The following is a 27,149-nucleotide window of genomic DNA, read 5'->3' as shown; positions in this document are numbered from 1 at the left end:
CTCTCAGCTCTTGGTACATGGCACACAGTTCAACAGTTCTGAATCTATCCACTAGATGGCGATGATGACAGAATCATAGACATGTATGGCTAAAAGGGACCTTGAGAAGTCATCAAGCCCTGCACTGAGGCAGGGCCAAATAAACCTAGATCATCCCTGACAGATGTTTGTCCAACATGTTCTTAAAAATACCCTCCAAAACTGGGGATTCCACAGCCTCCCTTGGAAGCCTATTCCAAAGTTAAATTACCCTTATGAACTAGAAAGTTCCTAATATCTAAGGTAAATCTCGCTTGCTGCAGATTAAGCCCATTACTTCTTGTCCTAACGTCAGTGGACATGGACCAAATGATTACCGTCCTCTCTATAACAGCCATTATCATATTTGAAGATTATCATGTCCCTGCTCAGTCATCTTTGCTCAAGACTAACCATACCCAGCTTTTTTTTTTTTTTTTTAGTTAACCATTCCTCATAGGTCAGGTTTTCTAAACCTTATGTCATTTTGTTGCTTTTCTCTGGACTCACTCTAATTTGGTCACATCTTTCTTCAAGCGTGTCATGCAGAAATGGACACAGTAATCTTGTTGAGGTCAGCGCCAGCTCCAGGGTTTTTGCTGCCCCAAGCTGCAAAAAAAAAAAAAAAAAGCTGCGATTGGCGGCAGCTCCACTGCACTGCTTTCTTCTTTGGAGGCAGGTTCTTCCCTCCAGTAGGAACCGAGGGACGCACTGCTGAATTGCCACGGAAGAGCCCAACATGCCACCCCTTCCCCTTGGCCACCCCAAGCACCTGCTTGCTGAGCTAGTGCCTGGAGCCAGCCCTGGCTGAGGTCTCATCAGTGCTAAGTAGAGTGGGACAGTCACCTCTCATGTCTTACATATGACACTCTTGTCAATGTACCCCAAAATATTAGCCTTTTTCACAACTGCATCACATTGTTGACCCATATTCAATTTGTGATCCACTATAATCTCCAGATCCTTTTCAGCAGTACTACCAACTAGCCAATTATTCCCCATTTTGTAGCTAGCTGTGCATTTGATGTTTTTCCTTCCTAAGTATAGTACTTTGCACTCTACCTTATTGAAATTTCACTTTGGTAATTTCAGACCAATTCTCCAATTTGTTGAGATCATTTTAAATTCTAATCCTGTCCTCCAAGGTTCTTCTACCCTTCCCAGCTTGAAGTCATTGCAAATTTTATAAGCATACTCTCCACTCCAAGTCATTAATGAAAATATTGACTAGTACTGGACCCGAGACTGAACCCTGTGGAACCCCACTAGATACAGCCTCCCAATTTGACAACAAACCATTGATAACTACTCTGAGTATAGTTGTTCAATCTTTTGTGCACTCACCTTATAGTAATTTCATCTAGACCACATTTCCCTAGTTTGCTTATGAGAATGTCATATGAGACTGTGCTAAAGTCTTACTAAAAATCAAAATAATCACATCCACTGCTTCCCCCCATCAACTAGCCCAGTCACTCTGTCAAAGAAGGAAATTAGAGTTGGTTTGACATGATTTGTTCTTGGCAAATCCAGACTAGCTATTCCTTATACCCCATTATTCTCTAGGTGCTTACATTTGACAGTTTAATAATTTGTTCCAGTAATCCAAGTTAGGCTAACTTCTATAATTTGCTGCATCCTCTTTATTCCCTTTTAAAAAGATGGGTATTTTATTTGCCCTTCTCCAGACCTCTGGGACCTCACTTGTCCTCCATGAGTTCCTGAAGATAATTGCTAATGGTTCCAAGATTGCTTCAACTGATTCCTTAAGTACCCTAGGATGAATTTCCCCCTTGTTGTTGATAATTAATTGTGTTGGGTAACTGGTTACCATTAAGTATCAGAGGGGTAGCCATGTTAGTCTGGATCTGTAAAAGCAGCAAAGAATCCTATGGCACCTTATAGACTAACAGACGTTTTGGAGCATGAGCATGCATGGCCCCACAATATGCCAATATTTTTATGGCCGACCTGGAACAATGCTTCCTCAGCTCTCGTCCACTCACGCCCCTTCTCTACCTACGCTACATTGATGACATCTTCATCATCTGGACCCATGGGAAGGAGACTGGAAAAATTCCACCACGATTTCAACAGCATCCACCCCACCATCAACCTCAGCCTGGACCAATCTACACGGGAGGTCCACTTCCTAGACACCACCGTGCAAATAAGTGATGGTCACATTACCACCACCCTATACCGAAAACCTACCGACCGCTATGCCTACCTTCATGCCTCCAGCTTCCATCCCAGGCACATCACACTATCCATTGTCTACAGCCAAGCACTGAGGTACAACCGCATCTGCTCTAACCCCTCAGACAGAGATCAACACCTACAAAATCTCCACCAAGCATTCTCAAAATTACAATACCCGCACGAGGAAATAAGGAAACAGATCAACAGAGCCAGATGTGTACTCAGAAACCTCCTACTGCAAGACAAACCCAAGAAAGAAACCAACAGGACTCCACAGGCCATCACATACAGTCCCCAGCTAAAACCTCTCCAACGCATCATCAGGGATCTACAACCCATCCTGGACAATGATCCCACACTTTCACAGGCCTTGGGTGGCAGGCCAGTCCTCGCCCACAGGCAACCTGCCAACCTGAAACATATTCTCACCAGTAACTGCACACCGCACCATAGTAACTCTAGCTCAGGAACCAATCCATGCAACAAACCTTGATGCCAACTCTGCCCACATATCTACACCAGCGACACCATCACAGGACCTAACCAGATCAGCCACACCATCACTGGTTCATCCACCTGCACATCCACCAATGTAATATACGCCATCATATGCCAGCAATGCCCCTCTGCTATGTACATCAGCCAAACTGGACAGTTGCTAAGGAAAAGGATAAACGGACACAAATCAGATATTAGGAATGGCAATATACAAAAACCTGTAGGAGAACACTTCAACCTCCCTGGCCACACTATAGCAGACCTTAAGGTGGCCATCCTGCAGCAAAAAAACTTCAGGACCAGACTTCAAAGAGAAACTGCTGAGCTTCAGTTCATCTGCAAATTTGACACCATCAGCTCAGGATTAAACAAAGACTGTGAATGGCTTGCCAATTACAAAACCAGTTTCTCCTCCCTTGGTTTTCACACCTCAACTGCTAGAACAGGGCCTCATCCCCCCTGATTGAATTGACCTCGTTATCTCTAGCTTGCTTGCTAGCACACATATATATACCTGCCCCTGGATATTTCCATTACATGCATCTGAGGAAGTGGGTATTCACCCACGAAAGCTCATGCTCCAAAACGTCTGTTTGTCTATAAGATGCCACAGGATTCTTTGCTGGTTACCATTAACCTCTTTAGTGAAGATTGAAGCAAAACAGGCAAAACCTAATCCTTCTTGATGTAATCAGTTATTAGTGCTCCTTCCCTGCTAAGCAGAGGACCTGCACTTTCCATCATCTTTCTCTTGTGCCTAATGTATTCATAGAACCGCTTCTTATAGCCTTTTATGGCTCTTGCTAAGTATAACTTTTTATGCTTTAGCATTTTTTATTTTTGTCTTTACATGCTTGTGCTATTCTTTTTTACTACTACTTAGCAATTTATCTATGTTTCCACTTTGTGTGAGATTCCTTTTTGATTTTCTGGTCATTAAAGAGTTCCTACTGCAGCCATATTGGCCTCTTACTGTTCTTCCTATTTTTCCTTCACAACAGGGTAGTTTGAAGTTGTGCCTTTAATGTTGTCTCCTTGGGAAACCGCCTGTTCTTCTGAACTCCTTTTCTCATATACTTTCTTCCTATAAGATCTTACCTACCAGTCCTCTGATCTTGTTAATTTGCTTTTTTTGAAGTCCATTGTCCTCATTCTGCTGCTCTCACTCCTTTCTTTCCTTAAAATCATCATCTCATGATCGCTTTCACCCAGACTGCCTTCCACGTTCACATTTTCAACAAATTCTTCCCGGTTGCTCAGAATCAAATCTAAAATGGCTGCCCACTCTGGTTACTTCCTCCAGCTTCTGAAACAAAATATTGTCCCCCATACATGCCAAAAATGTAATAGAAATTTTGAGTTTTGCCATATTACTTTTCTAACATATGTCTAGGTCGTTAAAGTTCCCCCATTATTAATCGGTCTTGTGTTTTAGATATTTCTGTTACTTGTTCTAGAAATACCTCATCTACCTCCTCTTCCTGATCTGGTGGTCCACTATAGACCTTACATGATGCCACCCTTTCTCCCTCCTCCCCCCTACTTTTATCTTTACTCATAGACTTGCAACTGGTCTGCCTCTCCCCTCCTTCTGGCCTTCAGAACATGTGTGTATATTATTGATATACAATGCAATACTACCTCCCTTTTTTTATCCTGCCTGACTTTCCTGAAGGAGCTATATCCTTCTATATCAATATTCCAGTCATGAGGCTTATTCCACCAAGTCTTCATGATGCCAATTAAATTATGATTTAGCTTATGTACTAATTTTTCCAGTTGTTCCTGTTTATTCCCCATACTCCTTGCATTTGTGTTTTGACATGTAAGATGTTGAGCACATTTTCTCCCCCACGACCCACTGATTTTCTTCTTGTTGCTTTTAAGACACTATAGTAATTTTTCATGTGTGTCCACCCTAACATCTAGACCTCTGTTAAGGTTACCTTTCTTTATATTTACCTATGGGCTTTTGTCATCTGCCCCCTTTGAATCTAGTTTAAAGTCCTCCTCACTATGTTGGTGTCACGGAGTCACCGGGCGATGCTCTGGAACTGCTCCCCACCAAGCCAGTCAGGACTTTGGGGAGCCTCCTCTCCCTTGGAGCAGACTTGTTCAGGGCAAGAAGCTCACACAGCTTCACCTCCTGGGTCTCTCCTTGGAGCATTCAGCATCCTCTGCCCCTCCGTGCGCTTCCCACAGCGAGTCCACCCCAACGGGGTCCTGGGGAAGCCACCGGGTTCTGCACCCCCACTTTGCAGTCAGACGTGACTCTCAGCCAGCCAGTAAAACAGAGGTTTATTCGATGACAGGAACAGGGTCTAAAACAGAGCTTGTCGATACAGCGAACCGGACCCCTCGGCTGGGTCCATTCTGGGGGGCAGTGAGCCAGACCCCCAGGTCTGCCCTCCACCCTTGACCCCAGCCAGCTCCAGACTAACAATCCCTCCCAGCCCCTCCTCTCTCCTCAGCCCCTTTCCTGGGCCAGGAGGTCACCTGATCCCTTTGTCTCCAACACCTTCAGCTGGCACCTTTGCAGGGGAGGGGCCCAGGCCATCAGCTGCTAGGAGACAGAGTGTCAGGCATTTAGGTGCACTGGCCCTTTGCTCTGCCAGATACTTAAGAACTGCCATGGGGACACTGAGGCACCAACACAGTATTCAGAGAAAACATTAAGAACATTCCCAGTTCGTCACAGTTGGGAAGTTGGTGTGTGAAGATAATCTTCCTCTTCTTAGTCAGGTGGACCCCATTGCTTCCCAGCAGACCATCTTCCTGGAACATCATACCACGCTCAAGGAAGCCAAAGCCATGCATCTGCTCAGCCATGCAGTCATTGTTTGGGCCCGGGTCCTGAACTAGAAGGGTGAACGAGAACACAGCCTATTTCCCCAATACCTTCATTTCTACTTCCAGAGCCCTGAAGTTTTTGCTGATGTATTCAGGTCATGCCTAGCAGTATCATTAGTGTCCACATGAATGAGCAGGATGGGATAGTGGTCAAAGAGACAGATGAGCCTTTGCAACCTTTCGGTAACATCTCTGATGCAGGCTCCAGGCTGAGAGCACACTTCTCAGGATATCTTGGCAGATGGATGCCTCTGTCTCCCCTAGAAGGGAGTCCCCGAGAACTAGCACCATACACCTTTTTCTTGAGTGCAGTAACTGTGAACCTCCCAGCACTGAGAGCATATGTCATCTCCTCCTCCTCTGCCATTGGGGTCTGCTCCTCACCTCCTGTTGCCAGTACAGCATACTGGTTCTTCACCTTGATAGACAGGGTCCTGGGTGGAGCACTGTCTATTGCCAGAGATGGCCAGCAGCCAGACTCCTTCCTGTAAAGCAGGTTCTCCTTTCTCTCTGGTGCTGCTGCAGTAGGCTAGCATCCTCTGTTCCAGATGTTTCTATATGTGTCCTGTTGATTAAGTTCTCACACAGACAGATGCTACGCAGATAAGCTACCTCCTCCTGCAGCTCTCTTACCTTCTTCCATCTGCCTTTCTTTCATCAGCAGTGACATGCAGGCCATGTTCCCAGCAAGTAAAGACACAGACCTGGGTGGAAGCCTCTTGGGTCAGGATGCCTCTCTGGCAGGGATCTATGGGTGCAGGTAGAGGAAGAGCTAGCAGTGGTGATGGAGACATGCTGTATTCTCCTCATTGCAGGGTCTTGCTTGTAGAGCACTTACAAGTTAAAGAAAGGAAAAAAACAATACACAGCCCCTCCTTCTTCTGCTGGCAAACTCCCTTAGTCTCCCAACTATCTTTGTCTCATCTGCTACTGGGAGCCTGCATGCCTTTTGAAGCTGAGAAACAGCTGGACCCAATAGACAGCTAGAAAGGTGACTCCGTTGCCTCTAATAATAATCACCAGCCTAAATGGATCAAAAACTGCACCATTCTCACTTCAAAGAGTCCTGCTAGAAACCTGGTGCTGCCTGACCTAACTGCAAGGCAACCTAGCTCAGAGCGAGCAAGCAAGCAAGCCACGACATATACATCAGTATCTGATGCATCTATTGGCAAGGAAACTGCAGTGTAATAACTTTTAACACTGATACTATGCGTTGAGAAATAAAGAAAACTCTTATCAGTAGAATGTGCATAAATATTAGGCTTTTGAGTGACAGATAGCCCCAGAATAGTGGATTATTAGCAAAATGTTTTGCAGGTAGACATTGTACTTAGCTATATTGCCTCAAAAGTTTCCAAGAATGCATTAAAATTCTACTCTTTCCTAACAATGTTCATGCATGTTTTCAGGCTAAAAGGATTTATTTCCCCCAAATCTTTGAGGGGTGCCAAGAATAAGGCTTGTAATAAGAGATTGGTTGCAACATCAAGGCTTGGCACAACTTGATTTTTATGATTTTAATGGATTTTTATTTTTAAGCATTTTTAAATTTTATTTTTATCAATTTAAATTTTTGCAGTGGTAGGAAATATGGTTAGGGGTCAGACAATGGAAGGGGGTCAGAATAATTATCTTATGTCAGATGCGGAGATTCAAAAAGTTAAAGCTTTGTACCCATTCAAGCACAAATTGTCAATATCACATGTCAAATTATACAAAATAAATATCCTTAAATCAGTGCTAAAGTTCCCAAATAGCATGTCTTTTTGCCTACCTGTCCATTTCTATTATAGATGGAAATCTTTTTTTCATCGGGATGTGTGTGTGCGGTGAAATAGATATTCACCAGCATTAACTGATTACAAAATCTAATTCTTCCAAGCCTAGCTATAGCTGTTGCTAATATGCAGGGGCAGGATTGTAGTTTTTATTTGTTCCCTTACCTTAGAAAGCCTCCATCTGCAGACCTTCATCTCAAAGTCTGGTCATCCTCCATTCTGCTAAATGACCTTAGGCGCATGCTGTGCTGCGGAAGGTGCTGTCCTTCACACTCAGGACATGGCTCATATCTCAGCATCCAGTGTGACTTTAGGGGCCCTGTGTTGCTAAAGGGGCTACCTGAGTGGATGTGACTGTGAACAGAAGGGGCATTGGAGATAAACACTTGAGGGAAGGGAGCGGGCACTATGAAAGAATAAACAGCTGAGAAACACAGCAATTAAGGAGAGAAATACAAGCTATGGAAATTTGTACTCTTTAGATTTCCTTAACCACCTACGATCTAGCTTTAGGCCTTGTAATGGAACAGAAACTGCAGCCACCTCAGTCAATGATTTCTTGCTGACAAAGGAAAAAGATCAAGTGATCGTGCTGATTGTCTTAGCTCTATTGGATGCTTTCGATGCCACCGCTAAAAGATGATCTTGATATGCTTGCAGGCTCTGGTGGAAATAGAATGGCTTTTGGCTGGCTTTCCTCTTTTCTGTATGTAAGGACTCATGTAGCGCTGAGTGTTCTTGTCCTGTACAAAAACTTTTTCATGTAGGGAAGTCACAATGTTCCATTGTCTCTGAACAGGAAGGGCAATGTGTATGGGAGGTAAGTGAGAGAGACAGTGAGTCAGTGGAGTGGTCGAGTCTCCATTATACAGATAACATTTCATTTCAATGGGACTTACATGCCAAAATTGCTCAGGCACTTTTAAAAATCTTACTTAGCAGCTATCTGCATCTTTAATCGCTTGCCCCCTACTGCCAAATGTGGTTGCCAACTTCCTCTGTGGACTTGCTTGCAGGGAACATATCGTGCCTGTGCTCCAGAGCCTGCATGTGCTTACAATACATGTCTTGGTGCAGCCTGAGGCATTAGAATACAAACAGTAATCAATACTATGTGTCTGGCTGCTCTCTCCAGGTAATTCTAAAACAGATGAGATCAGGTGAGATACTCAAGCTAGCAACTCTCAAAGGTAAATACCAGGGTGCTGGGAGTAGGATGTTCACAGTGAAGAATCCTTGCATCAGACCCTCAGCTGCTGTAAACTGGCATATTTCCATTGAAATCAATGGAGGTATGTGGCTTTACACAGGCAGAAGATCTGGCTCTTGATTCATGGAAGTCCTGTCTCCTGTGTTATACAAAGGAGGTCAGACTAGATGATCTCGATGGTCCATTCTGGCCTTATCTATGAACTCTAGAACGAACTCCAATGCTGGTTCAGCAGAACCTAAATTTGTTAAGCTTTGCATGCCTTTGCATGCATGGTTTGAAAGCTTTCTTTCAGAAGATGGGTAGAGTGATGAGGAGGTATTGGGATGCGGGAGTTGAAAGGGTGGTTAATTGTAGCCTTTTGATCAATCAGAGGTTTTTATGCATTCTAACTTAATATGCCTCGGCACCTGGAACACTGGAGAGGTGTATTTATTTTATTTAGATTTATAAACTACAACTAATACCAATTACATGCTCTAGGTGATCTTTGTAATTCATGTCCACGATAACTTAAATGGATTGCCCACTTCAGAAAAATAATTCATTAAAAGAAAACCTAATTAAATAGATTTAAAAAAAAAAAAACTTAAAAAAGCTAAGAGCTGGCTCCTGTTTCCCTCTTCCTACTGCACTCAAGGATGCACATAAAAAGCTGACTAGCAGGTTTTCCTGCTAGATCTAGCAATCATCAGGAAAGGTTGACTGGGTAACAGACCAGATCAGCAGTGGTGCTCCTTTTATTAGGTGAAAGAAGCAGGAGTTAAAAGAGACAAATTCTACCCTTCTAAGTTTTGGATGAGTCAGCGTTATCTCCCTATTCTGCCATATATTTAAGGCTTTAGGGTCAAGTCAAGTAGAACTCCTTTCCTCTGCCAAATGTTGCTAAGGTGGTAGAATTTGGTTCCATTCTTATCAATATGAATGACAGTGGCTAAAATGGCTTACTCATTACCATTCTGAGTTGAATAGACCTGGGAGAAAAGAGGGCCTGGGATCTATAAATACAGGGCTTTCTGCTTTCTCCAGTATCGCAGACCAGGTATGGCACAAGAGCTATTCCAAACAAGTCTCTGGCCTTTGTTGCTGGTATGTGTAGATCTTGGCTGATATAAGTCACTTTTGAGTAGTTCTTGTAGTTAGTAGTATTCACACTATTTGCTGTTTTGTGAATAAATCAAATTTTGTCCTTCTGACATAAAATCAGTACTTTGCTGATGTCACGGTTCTGCCCCTATCACCGTACACAAAGACATGCATGGCCATTTTGTATATGTATATGAAAAGGCATTGACACAAGTAGCCTAGCAAGCTATGCAGAACGATTTAAACAGAGCAATTTCAGTGCCTTTGTCCCACATTCTTGAACAAGTGTTCCAGTTCAGTTATTACCAATACATTTCCCCAACATTTTCTTGGTGGGAAAGTTGCTATGGGACACAGAGTTGCCAATGGTAACATCCTAACTATGAACTGGAATCCTTTGTTGCAACATAGCAGAGAAAGAAATGTGAAGGGAAAAAAATGCTCTTAGTTCTGTTTATAAGGAAATCACACTGCTGTTTTGGCCAGCTAGCAAACTGGAAAAACAGTTCATAAAACTGACATTGAACCTAACAATGTAATTCTCTAGATGCCATCAAGTCTCATGTAAATCTGTCTCAGGTTACTCAAGTGGAGTGTTTGTTCATGCTAAACTGCTTGACTTCTGAAAAATTGAGCAATAAGGTTAATTCAAGTAAACACATCAATGACTAACTATGTGGTTCCTACCTGGAATGTTCAGATTTCCAGATAAGATGCATGCTGACAGTTTTTACCAGTGTCTAAGGCCATGTCTACACTACCACTTTTGTTGGTATAACTTATGTCGCTAAGGGGTCTGAAAAAACACACCCCATGAGTGACGTAAGTTTCACAGACAGAAGTGCTGGTGTGGACTGCCACATGTGGAGGTGATTTTATTATGTCGATGACAGAGCTCTCTCCCACCAGCATAGAGCGGCCACACTAACAATCTTACAGCAGCACAGCTGCATCGGTACACCTGTGCCTCTGTACGCTTACTAGTGTGGACATGGCCTAAATGCTAATTTGTCCAGAGTAGACACAAGGAAATATAATGGAGGTCTTTCAGATACAGAAACAGTGTAAGAAAATTTAGAACAGGGAAGCCATACTGCACATAGGGTTGCCAGGTGTCTGGTTTCCTAGGTGCTGACTGATCCGCTAAAAATCTAGTTGGCCACAGTGGCTGGCTCCGTGCAGCTCCTGGAAGTGGCTGGCATGTCTCTCCAGCTCCTAGGCGCAGGGGCAGCCAGGAGGGCTCCACGTGCTGCCCCTGTACATGGTGCAGGCACCATCCCGGGCACTGGCTCTGCAGCTCCCATTGGCCAGGAACCGCAAGAGGTACATGCCGGCTGCTTCCAGGAGCTGCCTGAAGTAAGTGCCACCTGGATCCCACACCCCAAACTCCCTCCTGTGCTCTATCCCATTGCTCTAACCCAGAGCCCCCTCCTGCACCCCAAACTCTTCATCCTTGGTCCCAGCCCAGAGCCCATACCCCCTCCCATACTCCAGCCCCCTGCCCCAGCCTTGAGCCTCCTCACACTCTCTGAACCTCTCATCCCTGACCCCACCCCAAAGTGCACACTCCCAGCCAGAGCCCTCACCCTCTCCGGCACCCCAACCCCTGCCCCATCCCGGTGAAAATGAACGAATGAGCGAGGGTGGGAGAGAGTGAGCGACAGAGGAAGGAAGGGATGGAGTGAGTGTGGGAGGGCGGGGAGAAGGGGCAGGTCTTTGGGTAGGTGGTGAGGCCAGGGTGTTCAGTTTTCTGCAGTCAGAAAGTTGGCAAACCTAACTGCACATACAGTAGCCAAGGGAGTCTTGGAAAGGTGGGGGAAGCTTGTTGGATGTGATAAATTTTAGTAGCTCCAAATATGCTGAAATACTCCAACAAGTTTGTTTCAAACCACCTACTGCTAAGTGCAGGTAGATTAGACCTTTCGCTGATCATTCAGATCTCATTAGCTTGCCAGGGTCAGATGGAAGAGTCCTATGTAATGAGTCACATCATGTTTCTGCTGATGGGGTTCATCACATCTTTAGAAATAAGAAATATGCCAGCTACAGAAAAGAAATCTGAAATGTCTTCATTGGGAAATGAACAGCACCTCTAGCAGCACAGGACTCCTTAAGGCCATACTGCATGCCAGGACATGGATCATATCCCAGATATTAAAGGCATCACAGCATACAGTAACTCCTCACTTAACGTTGTAGTTATGTTCCTGAAAAATGCAACTTTAAGTGAAACGATGTTAAGCGAATCCAATTTCCCCATAAGAATGAATGTAAATGGGGGGTTAGGTTCATGGGTGGCAAGTTTGTAGAAATTTTGGTGGTGCCCAGAACCCGCCCCCCCAAACTCTGCCCCCACCTGCCTAAAGCTCTGGGAGGGGTTGGGGGGGAGGTCTGGGGTGCAGGTCCTGGGCTGGGGATTAGGGTGCAGGAGGGGTGCAGGGTGCAGGCTTTGGGATGCAGTTTGGGTGCTGGGTGCAGACTCTGGGCTGGGGCAGGGGGTGGGTGCGCAGGAGGGGGTGAGGACTGCAGGCTTTGGGATGAGGGCTCTGGCTGGGGCAGAGGATCAGAGTGTGTGGGGATGAGAGATCTGGCTGGGGCAGAGGATCAGGGTGTGGGGGGGATGAGGGCTCTGGCTGAGGATGAGGGGTTTGGGGCATTGGAGAGGCTCAGGGCTGGGGCAGAAGGGCAGGGTAAGGGCAGCCTGCCTTGCCATTAGTGAATGGTGGACGCTAGGACCCTGGGGCAGCAGACAGCAGTTCTGCCAGTTGCCGCTCTACTCCGACAGCAGAGAGGCACAGCGCTGCTTTCTGTCAGGCAGGGACGTGGCGGGGCAGGGGGAGACCTGCAGGGGCCAGGGCCCGATCCAGACAGGGCCAGGGGAGAGACCCAGCTCCAAATATTGCTGGAGCAGGGCCCCCAGCCCTGAATATTCCTGGTGCTCGAGCACTGCAAACATATATAACCTGCCGCCTATGGTTAGGTTTCAGGGAAATTTTTTTTTGCCGTACAGTACAGTACTATAGTTGGGAGGTGCCCCCGCCTTACTCCACTGGTACTGGAGACAAGGAGGCTGAAGGTGCTGTAGGCTAGGAGAAGCAAGCTGCACAGCAGCAGCTTCCCCTACTCTGCAAGCACCAGGGTGGAGGGGCTCAACCCTTGGCCTGCCCAGGCCACTTCTTCCCTCAAGGCTCCACCCTTAACCCTCCTCTTCCCCTCCCTTTACTCCGCAGGCTGTGTCCTCACTCCTCCCCCCTCTCTCCCTTGCCTCCTGCCTGCCACAATCAGCTGGCTTGCAGCATTCAGGAGGAGGAGGAGGAGGGAGGAGGACACGGCACTCAGGCTCCCCCTCCCTCCCCTGCCTTCTGAACGCTACAAGCTAGCTGACTGCTGCGGGCAGGAGGCGAGGGGGGAGGTGCTCCACATCCTCACTCCTCCCCCTTTCCTCCTCTACCCATGCAGACTTGCATTTCAAAGCTCTAGTCATTTACATATTTTCCTAACCAGTCTCTAAAGCTGGGCCATGGGTCAGCTTAGTCTGTGAGATAATTAACTTTCTGGCCCTGTCACCTTCCAATGAATTATTATATTACACTTATAATGTCACAAGAGGTATCAGCACTGCCACTCACCACTGGTGCACCTCCTTGCAGCTCGGTCCAGGAATGGCGCTCTCGCTGTGTCGGGTTCCCCCTTGCTCACTCTGCAATAGCCTTGCTTCTGGTAACGTTGACCCCTGTCCACATGCTGTCTCCAGATGGCTTTGGCCTCATCTTGGCCAAATCAGCTGATTTGCGACATTGAGGGGGCAGGAGGGAGGGGGGAGGAGTAAGGATTCAGCGTGCAGGCTCCCCACTCCCTCCTGCCCGTGGCAATCAGCTGGCTTGCCGCATTCGGGAGGCAAGGGAGGGGGACCCTGCATGCCAAGTCCTCGCTTCTGCCCCCTCCCTCCTGAACGCGGCAAGCCAGCTGATTGCTGCGGGTGGGAGGAGGAAGGGGAAAACGCTGATCTGCTGGGTCTGCTGGTGGGCGGGATATGCTGTGGGGGGGCATCATAAGGGAGCTGATGGGGGGGGGCTGCCAGCTGTGGACAAAGCAGGCAGCCAAATGACATTATAGTGAAGCATTGCGCAACTTTAAATGGAGCATGTTCTGTAATTGAGCAGAGAACTAAGATCGAAACAAGTTAAGTGGGGAGTTACTATACTATTAATAGAGATGACTCATGGCCAATCTTTGTGGGGGAACACCTCCAGCAGCACCCACTGTCATGCTGGGAGATGGCCCAGGCTAGGTTTTACAACAAAGGGTTTCACTTCAAGCAGTTTACCATCTGTCTCATGCTTGATTGAGTTACTGGGAAATACAACATGGCCAAGTTATTTGAGACTGCAGCTCCAGTAATCCAGGGCAGGAGTGGCTGTAATGTTAGTCAGGTGGGGAAAGTCAAGTTAGGTTTGCCTCTATGACTTCTCTGACCCCATATGATGCAAAGCTTCTCTGGGAATACTTGATGTTTATGAGTTGTATCTGAAGTAGGATCAGAATTGTGACAAAGCAGTGACTCTAGCCTGGTGCTTTCTGATTTGGGACAGCTAGCATAGTTATTTGGTGAAATGATAAATAACCCCAGCATTTTCTTCCAAATGACATGCTTGAAAATCTGTTCCCTTTCACTCATGGATGGTGTAGGAAAACATGCTGATTATGACCTGAGACATCTAGGAAGTCCTCCAGGAAAACAAGAGAAGACCAGACTTAATGTATTTGATATTTCAAAGGTTTAAAAAAAATCAGAAGAAAAGCCTTAATAAATAAATTCAGATTGATAGAATTACTTCCCTTACCGGGAAAATGAATGGCCATCCAGCTGTTATAAAATTCTAATGAAACAATATCACCCTTATTCAAACTGAAAAAGTTAAGAGAGTTCAAATTTAAACTTTCAGTACTTTTAAATGAGAAAATATCTTGAATGTATTTTGCTTTATCTCGTTGACAAAATGTAGATCCACTTTTTTGTACTACTTTTATTATTCAGAATTATGTAAAGAACATGAAGTCTTTTTCCAGGAAGTGTGATATCTACATCTTTTCTTAAAATCCAATTGTTCTTTTTTGCAGTTCTTTGGATAAATGATACTGGATCTCAGGGCTCTATTACCAGAAAGGTTCTACATATCTTGCACCTGTGTTTTCCAATGTCATGTTTCTCACTCTTTCCAAGGTGTCCACAATGACAAATGTTTGTTTCAAAGAAGCTATTGTTCTTCAGTGAGACTGACTGTATTTATCTTTTGTACTTTATTGTATGGGTCAGGGGCTATTATTTCTCCCCTTGTTATAATTCTGTCAATGCTTTTAACACTAAATAATGTAACTGAACTGGTTCAGCATTATGTAATGAGGGTCTAATTCAGCACTGGTCTGAGCAGGTACAACTCAAATTGACTTCAGTGGAAGTTACACCTAGTTATGTGAGGGGACAGTTAGATCCAGTGTTTCTGTTTTATTCCTTATCTTCTCCTATTCTCTAAAATGAACCTGCCCAGCTTTTCTCAGGGCTATTATCTTTCTCCTTCATTATTAAGAAACCTCTATTCCTTATATCTTGGCTTTAAAAGAAGGAGTGATGGCCCCTGCATGAATTTCACACAGAATGGTGGTCACCCTCCTACTTAGACAGTGTTTAATAAAGCAAATATCCATGGCAGGATTCCTATATGAAAAGCAACATGATTTAGGAAGGGACCTTAGCATGAGTCCAGCTGTTCCCTGCCTTTGCCTCACGTTAGTCCCTTTTTACCAGAGAGCAGCACACCTCTCCCCTCCCTTCTAACCCCCAGCCCTGATCCCCCTTAACAGCCGCCGTAGTCCCTGTCCTGCCCTTTTCCTACCATTTAGCCCCCCCCTCACGTCACCATTTTAGCCCCGCCCCATGTCACAACGTTGACCGCTTCAGGGACAGGGGCTCAGCGCAAGGGAGGAGGTGGTTTCCTACGTTCCCGCCCCGCACGCGCCTCTTCCCTGCCCCTCTAGGCCCCGCCCATTCCCGGCGCTGCGCGCCCCCTCCCCTGCTGGCCTCCGCCCCGCCCTGGTCTGGTTGATTGCGGCTGGTTCAGCCAATCGGGGCGCAGCCGGTAGCCGCGGCGCTCGCGCAGCTCCTTCAGTGCCTAGGCTGGGTGTGTGCGTGTGTGAGCGACCGACCGACCGGCGCGCGCCCCGCTTCGCCGCTTGTCCCGTAACTGTCCCTGCCTCCGTCCGTCCCCCCCCTCATCGTCGCCGCGAGCCCCGGTAAGTGACACCCCCTCTGCGCAGGGACACGGCAGTGGCCGGGGGGTAGAGCTGCGCCCCATAGCAGGGAGCCCCTATGGCAGAGGGAGGGGCAGGGGCGCTGCGGGGGATGTGGCCGGAGGTCGCTCCCTGGCAGGGGGCTGCGGGGGGGCTGAGGTCGCTCCCTGGCAGAGGGCTGCGAGGGGGTTGAATCCCGCCCTTGTTGTGGGGTCCCCATTAGAGAAGGGTTTAGGTTGGGCGTGGTGGGGCAGGGCGATGAGATGGGGGCTCCTCATGCGGGGCTTGGGTGGGTGAGCACTGCAGGGTCCTCTCATGGCGGGGGGGGATGTACTTTGCCCTCAGCTTGATTGAATTCCAGAGCGGCAAGTGCAGCTTTTCCCTGTTGTCAGCAACGAGGTTCCCTCCCCGCCCCCTTCTCCTTGCTGTGGCGGGGTGTCTGGCCTGTTGGGATCCTGAAAGCGACCCCTACCCCGGCAAGTGTCCCAGTCACTCTGCGGTGTTCCTGCAGGGGTGCTTCAGACTGCAGACTCACTGCACCGGCTCCCGCACTGAGGGATGAATGAAACGTCAGTCATTTTGCCTCACCCACCCAGAGCTCCTTCAAGAGAAACGGTATCCAGCTGATTCACTGTCACCCCACTGCTCGGCCCCACCGGGGCCAGCATCCACCTCATCTGAACGAGTGTTCCTTCTCTGACTGAGATCACTCTGGTTAAAAACGCAACATTCTGAAATAAGGCCAAATGTAAAACTGTAACTGTGCAGCAGTGCTATTTTACAAGGAAATATCTATACATGATACATGAAAGTTAAAATATTCAGGCCCGGAAAGTTGCAGAAACCTTTCATTTGTTCTGCTACAAAACACCCAGTTTCTGTGATTAAATACACAAAGTAAATTATACTCCATAGCATCTTATCTCTAGTTGTCTGTATGGCACAAGAAAGGGCAGGTACATCACAGAAATGTGACTTTTTGTATCTGTTGACTGTATTTGTCTTGACTTCAGTTTTAGAACATTGAAGCTATAAATACGGGGAGAGGGGTAATGGTGGGATGGCGAAGGCTGTTAGAAGATAAATAACATGTAATTCATGGTTAGAATTTACCACAAGTGTAATTTGTAGCTCTAGGAAAGTGGGATAGTGTGAGTGGATGTTGGCTTAAAAAAAAACCCTTCACAATCAGCTATCATGAGCTGCTTTCCAAATTTTCATGGACGTTTCCTGCCCACATGTGCTCTACCATGGCACTCTTTCCTATGTTTGCGATGGTCAGCTGTCATCCAGTAAGCAATCTAATTATGCTGGAACTGTAACATATTTGAACACTGTCTCATACTTGTCAGTATTCTTAGCTAACATCTGAATATAGAAAACACCTGGAAGTGAGGCACTTCTCCTGATTTCATCAGGGAAATTCACATAAAATACTACTCAAGATACTTAAAACCCTTTTCAGTGCATCTGTATGCTGATGTACGGCCTCTGGTGAATCTGCTGCACCAGGGGAGATTTTCCAAAAAAAGTAGTGTAGATATAGCCAAGTACAAGAGATTTCAAGTCTTAACCCAAATTCTGTTTCTACCTTTCAGCTTATTTGTGCTTTACGTGATCAGTGAATATCCTTTTCTGTTTTGTTTATTTGAAAGGCTAGATTTTTGGAGTCAATTTCAACAGGAAATAGTACACTTTGCATCATGGTGTCTTTAAGAGTGCTAGGTCTAAGAATGAGGAATGTCTTAAAACTCTTTTTATTACACCATTCTCTTCCCTAAGTGTCTCATTACTTGTCTTTCCAGTTCTAAAAGAATATATACTTTAATCAGCTTATAATACACCTTATTACCTGTAAATAATAATGGTAAGAAACTGCTCTCACTGTGTCAGTAGTTACAGCAGTGAGGTTTCGTGGCTACCAGTCCTCAGACTGATGTTTCTGACTTTGTGGATACTGAAAATGATTGATTGTGATTACACAACTTAAAACCACTACTACAAACATGTGACTAGCAGAAATACAGAATGTCAACAGAGATCCAGAGGGTTACATTTGTAAGCTGTTATTAAAGTATTAAACTTCACACTAGTGCCTTATATCTGTATTTGGAGAGAGAATCAGATGCATTAGCTTGGGGATGGGACAGTCTGGGGAGAAGAGAGAGAGAGACCTGAAACCTAAAGGAGCAGACCCCAATCCTATTACAAGTTCCAAGCTCTGCAACAGTGTTGGTATGGCTTGAAAGCTAACTAGTAGTGCCTGAGCTTCCTAACACTTAACATTTTGGGGAGCTACAGCTTTCACTTATGGACCTTTTCCTTAAATGAACAATTATATTTAGAAAAACCCTTGGAAATCAGACTGAACACTTTTTACCTACTATAAAGACAACAATTAGAGAAAAAAGTCTCTTTCAGTTTTAATTTGGGCAAAATACCCTTTTTAGTACCAAATTCTTTGTTCTGTGTTGGGCTGTATCTTTTTTCTACTTTAAATTAAAGACAGCTTTATTCCCTCTTTGACTTTTTTTTTAAAATGGGGAATGCATTTAAAGTCTGCTCTTAAACTCTCCTTTCTTGTTAGTAGTGGCACTTCGCATTTTGTGAGACCGCTGGCAATGAAACAGGATCTGTAGTCTGGAGTGTAAAAGACAAATTGAGCTTTGTTGTTCAGTAGTGCATTCTGCAGCAGCATAACCTTTCACCTACTTTTCTGCAGCAGTCATGTGACTTTCTAGTGCTCTGGAGGAGAAGTGCGGTTTCAAGAAAAGAAATATCGGTTGCTCAATGGAAGTGCCCTTCAGATGACGCATCAGAGCTTCGTAAAACTAAACTGGAGATCCAAATGTATTCTCAATTATTTGGTCAGAGGGTAGGGGTAGAAAAAGAAAACAAAAATGCATAAGACTGCCCAATTCAAATGTTTTCTTGTCAGGAAAAATGGTTAACCTTTGCAATATGCAGAGGTAATGGAACTGGTGGATCTAGCTTCTTGCTACTTTAAAAAATGATTATAAGCTCAACCTTGGAGAGTTTTTCTATATAAAAAGCAACTTAAATGGAAGCTTTTTTTTTTTTTTTTAATTGGCATGCAACTACAGTTGGGTATTGTAATTCAATAAGTCCTCTAGGACTTGCAGTATACTGTAAAGTATTCCTAAACTCCAGATTTTTAGGAGAACATGCATATAAACAATTGTAAAGCAGTCCTCCTGCATGTTCAAATCAGCATTTTTTTATAGGGTCTATTTAAATAATGGCACCAGTGTTTGACTCTTTTTTTTTTTTGTTCCTTTTAGTCACTAGGGGAAATGAAAAGTCTACCTCTTGAAGGCCTCTAGTATTTATGCCTCACTCACTTGCACTGTAAAATCACATAATCTGCTGCCTGAGGTGACCCCACTGTTTTTGCCTCCATTGGCCTTGCTTAGCAGTCATACTGATAGCAGTTTTGAGCCCCTGGAGAATGTATGCTTAGCTGATAAAAAGCCTGTCACTCCAGTTACCTAGGTTAATGTACAGAGGGTAAGCATTGCAATTCTCTGTTACAGCCGGAGTATTACAGAAGCTAATTAGTGGAATGTCATTATTCTGGTAATGTAAATGTATATCTTTCACAACAGCAAACCAACCCCCCTCCCAAATCCCGCCCCCCAAAAAAACCCACCCACTACTCTTCAGCTCTGTTTTTGCTGCATAGCAAAATAGCTGTATGGTGTTTTGGTTTTACATATCAGGCTTTTATGTAGCAGGATGTGACAATCAGATGCATGCTGGAAATAATCCCATCCCCCCTGGCCGAGTGTAATTAACAAAGGTTTGTGAAGCACTGTGTGATGCCCAGATCAAAGATGCTGGCCTGGCAGAGTAATAACAAAAATTATAGCCAGGCCCAGTTGTTTAGCTTCCCCCAATCTGATGAGAGAAGAATATCCAGGCTAGTACTACCCCACAGTTCTGAGCACCTGGCTATTAAGCCCTATCTGACTTAACTCCAAACACTCAACACCCTCAGGACAGACCATCCCCAGCTTTAGAAGTGGGAAACTGGAGCCTACAGAGTGGTGACCAGGCCAGCCAGTGAGTCAAAGCTGGGAGGGGGTGAGGGGTGCAGGCTTTGGGATGGAGTTTGGGTGTAGGCTCTGGGCTGGAGATGGGGGTGTAGGAAGGGGTAGGGGTGCAGGCTCTGGGAGGGAGTTTGGGGGTGGGAAGGAGTATGTGGGAAGGGGGAGGTAGTGCACGCTGTGGGAGGGAGTGCATGCTCTGGGAGGGAGTTTGGGGATAGGAGGGAGTGCAGGGGTGAGGGCTGTGGGGCTGAGGATGAGGGATTCATGATGCAGGACGGGTTTCAGGGCTAGGGTAGAGGGTTGGGGTGTGGGGTGAGGGCTGTGGGGCTGAGAATGAGGGGTTCATGATGTGGGGGGGCTTGGCTAGGGCAGAGGGTTGGGGTGTAGGGTGAGGGCTGTGAGGCTAAGGATGAGGCGTTCATGATGGGGGCTCAGAGCTGTGGCAGAGGATCAGGGTGCGGAGGGATGAGGGTTGGGGCTGAAGATGAGGGGTTCATGCTGCGGGAGGGGGCTCAGGGCTGGGGCAGAGGATTAGGGTGCAGAGGGATGAGGGTTGGGACTGAGGATGAGGGGTTTATGCTGCAGGAGGGCTCAGAGCTGGGGCAAAGGATCAGGGTGCAGAGGGATGAGGGTTGGGGCTGAGGATGAGGGATTCATGCTGTGGGGGGGGCGGCTCAGGGCTGGGGCAGAGGATTAGGGTGCAGGAGGACGAGGGCTCTGGCTGGGGATGAGGGGTTTGGGGCATTGGAGAGGCTCAGGGCTAGGGCAGAAGGGCAGGGTATAGGCAGCCTGCCTTGCCATTAATGAATGGTGGACGCTAGGACCCTGGGGCAGCAGACAGCAGTTCTGCCGGGAGCCGCTCTACTCCGACTGCAGAAGCAGGCAGCGGAGAGGCGCGGCGCTGCTTTCTGTCAGGGAGGGACGTGGCGGGGCAGGGGGAGACCCACAGGGGCCAGGGCCCAATCCAGGCAGGGCCGGGGGAGAGTCTCAGCTCCAAATATTGCTGGAGCAGGGCCCCCAGCCCTGAATATTCCTGGTGCTCGAGCACTGCAAACATATATAACCTGCCGCCTATGGTTAGGTTCCAGGGAAATTTTTTTGCCATACAGTACAGTACAGTACTATAGTTGGGAGGTGCCCCTGCCTTACTCCACTGTTACTGGAGACAAGGAGGCTGAAGGTGCTGTAGGCTAGGAGAAGCAAGCTGCACAGCAGCAGCGGCAGCTTCCCCTACTCTGCAAGCACCAGAGTGGAGGGGCTCAACCCTTGGCCTGCCCAGGCCACTTCTTCCCCCAAGGCTCCACCCTTAACCCTCCTCTTCCCCTCCCTTTACTCCGCAGGCTGTGTCCTCGCTCTCCCCCCCCTCCCTTTGCCTCCTGCCTGCGACAATCAGCTGGCTTGCAGCATTCAGGAGGAGGAGGAGCGAGGACAGGCTCCCCCTCCCTCCCCTGCCTTCTGAACACTGCAAGCCAGCTGACTGCTGCGGGCAGGAGGCGAGGGGGGAGGTGCTCTGCATCCTCACTCCTCCCCCTTCCCTCCTGCCCGCAGCAATCAGCTGATTTGCGACATTCAGGGGGCAGAAGGGAGGGGGAAGGAGTAAGGCTTCAGCATGCAGGCTCCCCCCTCCCTCCTGCCTGTGGCAATCAGCTGGCTTGCGGCATTCGGGAGGCAAGGGAGGGAGGTGTTTTGGTTTTACATATCAGGCTTTTATATAGCAGGATGTACTTTAAACGTCCAGAATGTCATAAAAGGTGACTTTTGCATGGATGTACGGAATAACATGCATTGTAGTACAGGCCTGAAGTAATGCTTTTTTCTAAGCTTGTACTATATAGAAAGAATGTATCTGGGCAGAGAATAAGGAAAATATCTTCCTACTGGTATTTTCCTGATAAGTGAATGTCAGAGCTGCAGCAGTTTTGCCTTTGAACTAAGTTGAGCTGTGTGTCTGTCAGTCTGTGTTGTTAGACTACACATTATAGAGCCTTTCCTCTACCTGTATCATGCTGCTGTGGAAGTGTGCTGGAGTGGCAGTCCTCTAGTATTTATATATGCAGTAAGTACAGCTCAGGCTGCTGCAGTCAGGTTCCCCCATTCTTATTTGACCATGTGCCTCTACCTTGACAAAATAGTTTATTGTTAGACTCGGTAGAATTCGATTTTTTTATAATTTCGATGAGTAACTGTTTATTTTTAAGCATTTTTAAAAATATACAGGTTTAAAATTTCACAGTTGTGCAAAATTTGGAGTTTTAAACATTTTTTTCTAGATTTCCATTGATTTAAATTTTCGCAGTTGTGGGAAAATATTACGAGAGGGAGGGTGTCAGGCAATTTAATGACAGTAGATGCAGAGATTCAAAAAGTTAAGCTTTATAACAGTTAAAACACAAACTGTCAATATCAAATGTCAAAATATACAATATCGGGAATGGAGGTTCGTAACTCTGAACAAAATGTTCCTCTTGTTCTTTCAAAAGTTTGCAACTGAATATTGACTTAATACAGCTTTGAAATTTTACTATGCAAAAGAATAATGCTGCTTTTAACCATCTTAATTTAAATGAAACAAGTACAGAAACAGTTTTCTTACCTTGTCAAATCTTTTTTAAACTTTCCCTTTTTAAGTAGTTTATGTTTAACACAGTACCGTACTGTATTTATTTATTTATTTGTCACTGCTGCTGATGCCTGATTGCATACTTTCGGTTCCAAATGAGGGGTGTGGTTGATGAGTCAGTTTGTAACTCTGGTGTTCGTAACTCTGAGGTTCTACTGTGCAAACCAAATATCCTTAAATCAGACTATAAGTGCTCAAGTAGCACTTTGTTTGCCTATCTGCAATATGTCATCAGTTTGTGTACAGTGAAATCAGCATTTACTGATAAAAATCTAATCCTTCTAAGCATACTAAGGCTTGGTTTACATTAGCAATTTATATTGGTATAACTTCTCACTCAGGGGTGTGAAATATCCACACTACTGAGGGATGCAGTTATACTGACCTAACTCCCAATGTAGACAGCGCTGTGTCAATGAGAGAGCATCTCCCATCAACCTTGCTACTGGCTTTCGAGGAGGTGGAGTACCTACGGAGAAGCCCTCCTGTTGGCGTAGGTAGCATCTTCACTGAAGTGGTACAGCTGTGCTTAAAAATGAGGCAGCAGCATAGAGAATCCCTGAGTTTGCCAGCTCATTTTGCATAGGCCTCCAAACAAGTAAAAGTTACATGACTTAGTTACTGTTAGTCAGAACTGGTTTTGAATTGGTGACTTAGATGTGGAAAACGCTATAACCATTTACCAGTCAGTTCCCCTATATGCAGCTGTACAAATAGGGCAGCATGAAACATGCCATTCAATTTAGATCAGTGCCTTTAAAAAAAAACCCAAAACCTAAAAAACTGCCAAGTTCTGTTTCACATTGGACTATCACAGAAGCACACAACTTCTAGAAGAAAAGCAGAATTTTTATTGAAATCCATTGAGATACAGGGAGAAATAATAAAAAACAGTACAATCTCTTGCCTGTTCAATTTATAGAACTTTCATTTGTCCCTCTCTGCCATGCCCCCCAGCAGATGGTTTTCTTGTCTCTCAAGAATTGCCTGAAGGGGAAGGGTTTTATAGTTGCTAATATAGTAGGCAGAACAGCTGGAGAAACGATACCTCCAAAAGGGTATCTCCACTCTCGCTTGGCATTTGGCCCCCAGCATAATTTTACTCTCTACGTTAGCTAAACTGGTTTTAGTCCTTAGAATCCTTGCTGGGGACACTGGGTTGTTACTTTCAGCCCTCTCCACTCGTGATCAGCTCTGACCTGCTGACTAAAGATAGTTCAGCAAGGGAAACAGGACTGTTTAATATCTGCACCTGAGGACATGGTGTGTATATGTGTGAAAGGGTAGTATGGTTTTGAAGTTTGTATTTGGGACTACTCCCTTGTTTGTCACTAAGTTTCCTGAAACCCTTCTCACTCCTCACCTCTGACATAGTCTCACTGTACTGGAAGTAGCAGTCAGTTTATGAAACCCAAGAGACTGGGGTGGTTCAAAGTCAAAGCTTTTTTTGTGTGTGTGTATCTGTACATGTCTTCATGACTTCTCCAGTGGGGAGCTATAATGGACTGTTAGTTATTACTGTATAACTCTGTATCAGTTATCAGTTGATAGTATTGGACTAAACAGAATGTCTGTCTTCTCCCACTTCAACTGAAGGTTCCGTGCCAAGTCCAAAAGGATATCAGCCCCAGCGGGTTTGGGAATAAGGTGTTCTCTATGCAAGTGGTTTTTAACCTTTTTCTTTCTGAGCACCCCCCCCCCCACCATGCTGTAAAACCTACACGGACCACCTGGGCTGCAACAGTTGTTTTACTGAATATCCAGTAGATTAAAAACCAGGGCTGGTGTTAGGGGGTAGCAAGCAGGGCAATTGCATGGGGCCCCACGCATAGCTAAGTTGCTTGGGCTTTGGCTTCAGCCCCCAGTGGTGAGACTTGGCTTTGGCTTTCTGCCCTGGACCCCAGCGAGTCTTAACGCTGGCCCTGCTCTATGGTTTATTTTGGCACACCCCCTGAAACCTTTTCACAGTTCCCAAGGGGGCCTAGGAACCCAAAAAGAGTTCTGTGTTGGGTGACTTGGTTACAACACAATTCTATTTAATAGGGTAGGTGGGTCTTTAATCGTATTCCTAAACCGTAGTAAGAACTTGGACCATGCAAGTTATTAGCATAGTTTGGGAAGTCTGAAGCCATTTTTGCACTTCAAAATGGAACTTTGTAACCTAGATCCCCCATTATGCTTCTGCTTGGGCCTCAGTGGGTTTTTGTTGGTCAGGTCTACATGCAGGTCAGCATTACTGATTTTTGTTTCTTTCCCCCTCACCCTCCTTCCTCCTCCTCAGCATTGCCCAAATTTAGGAGGGGAAAGGAGGTAAGTGGCAGAATTAAAGTAGAAATCTGGGTAAAACTTCCGAAAGGATCTCCCATAGAATGCAGGTCAAGAACAGCTAATGTGAACAATGCACATTCTCAGCTGCCCAAGGCTGACCACAGGAATCCAGGGATACACTTACACTACAATAAAAAGACCTACAGCATGGCCTCAATTGGCATGAGCTTGCGAGCTATAAAATAACGGTGGAGATGTTCAGGCTTGGACTGGGGCCAAGACTTGGAGACCCTCCCTCCCTTATGGGGTCTCAGAGTCTGGACTCCAGCTCAAGCCTGAACATCTACGCTGCTATTTTTAGCCCTGAAGCCAAAGCCCCATGAGCCCAAGTCAGTTTACCTGTGCTCTGAAACTTGGTGCCACGGGATTTGTATTGCAGCGTAGACTATTGTCAAGCTGCAATACATAGGTGCAGCTTGTTCTTTGCCATTGGCCCCAGCAAGCCACCCAAAGACTCAGATATCAGGTTGTCTGTAAACATTCTGGCTTGCAACATATCCCCAGTGTTGCGGCAGATGTGTGAAGGACTTTGGCTCATCACTGTAGATGCACACTGTAAATGAAACTCTTACCCCCAATAACTTTTTAAATATTACTTTCCCAAAGGGACAGTGTAAGACAGTAGGTCAGATCAATCTAGGGTAGGTGGTATGAGTTTCAAAAGGAGAGTGTCTTGGGTTGAGCCCCACGTATGCTAAAAAAAATGAAAAACTGTTAAACTTGGATGATGTGATTTTGGGGTGAGAGGGTGCTGTATCTTAGGAACCCCTTGCTCAAACAACCTAAAATTTGGACTACTAACTCTATACCATGGACTTACAGAAGTTTTCACGACAAATCAGTCAGCATGCAGATTTTAAAGTACTTTTCAAAATTTGGCTGTTAAACAGTAAGCTAGTGCCAGTCTTAACTGTAGTGGTGCTATGACCCCAGTATAATTGTTTGCTAGAGTCAGTCAATTTTGTTTTCATCCAAGTTAAATAGTAGTTAAACTGAATGTTTCTTTAATTCAGGTTTGAAGGCTATGTACATCTGAAACATCAATTGTCTGTCTTTCTCTGATTGTCTGTATTCCTTTTGCTCCATCCTTTTGCTAGAGCCATCAGATTCAGCTGTCAGGTAGAACATTTTGGCTCATGCAAGTCTCAAGCCATTTCTGTGCAGTGAATATTTGTTGTCACTTTTGCTTTGCAAATTTCTTCACACAGTGTTGTGTGTCTGATGTATTAATAGTTTTAAAATACAACTTTCTCATAGTCACTGTAGTATCAGTTGTACCGATAAGTATTAAGTGCAGTGAGTTTCTGTGTGTGTGTGTGTCTTGGGCTGTTTACCTGCTAAAGTTGAATAGCATGATTAGATATCAGTAAGATGAGTAGAATTTGAGGAAAATAGAGCACTGCTTTGAAATAGAAATACTTACATGAATAACAGTACTTTGAGGGTGTTCACAGGCAAATTTAGACATCAGTTTTTGCAGGGGTGTCACGTGGCGCACAAATGAGATAGCTACCCTGATTCTGAGCTTCTGCTGTCTTACCACTATTTTTTAAACTTGGAAAGCTATTAATACTACTACTTTCCTGTCATGAATGACTACTATAAATAGCCAATAGTAAGAATCCTCTTTTTATCTGGGTTCCCATTTAAGTGCTTCAGAACGAAGTGCTTCTTCACACTATTTTCTGAGAACATGAGTTCTGGTGTTCTTTGAACGGCATAGCAAGAAGTGTTCAGTTAAGCTTCCTAATAGCTATACATGAGTATGTAAAATTCTAGAAAAACCTGATCCCCAGTCTAAGATATGTTTGGCATTCTGCTGAATTTCATGTTTTTGATTAGCTTCATGTTATGAGGTCATTGTTCAAATACTGCCTTATGTGAGCAACAGATTCACACCAATGAAGAATTTTTTGGCATCTTTAAGCATGAATAGTCAGCTACCCTTAGGGCCAAATTCTGCCATGATGAAGGTGGATAAAGCAGCCCAGAAGTTAATGGAGTTGTACTCAAAACAAGCCTGAATGTGACCCTAAATTACCAAACTGATACTCCAATGAACAGAATTCTCTAGTATGGGCTGTGTAGAACAAACTATTAATTGATTAGTGAAAACTCTGGAATATACCTCTATCCCGATATAATGCTGTCCTCAGGAGCCAAAAAATCTTACCGTGCTGTAGGTGAAACCGCATTAT

General features: G+C 45.5%; 1 protein-coding gene across 1 annotated transcript in view; it reads left to right on the top strand.

The window, feature by feature from the left end:
• Positions 1 to 15,765: 15,765 nt before the first annotated feature.
• CPT1A (carnitine palmitoyltransferase 1A) overlaps positions 15,766 to 27,149 on the top strand; it is an 85,690-nt gene continuing 74,306 nt past the window's right edge. The window contains 2 exon segments of the mRNA XM_030560735.1: positions 15,766 to 15,936; positions 16,445 to 16,548. The gene's annotated coding sequence lies outside the window, so the exon portion shown is untranslated.

This window comes from Gopherus evgoodei, chromosome 4 (assembly GCF_007399415.2).
Source record: "Gopherus evgoodei ecotype Sinaloan lineage chromosome 4, rGopEvg1_v1.p, whole genome shotgun sequence".
Lineage (NCBI taxonomy): Eukaryota > Metazoa > Chordata > Testudines > Testudinidae > Gopherus > Gopherus evgoodei.
This window is presented reverse-complemented; position numbering and strand designations above follow the sequence as displayed.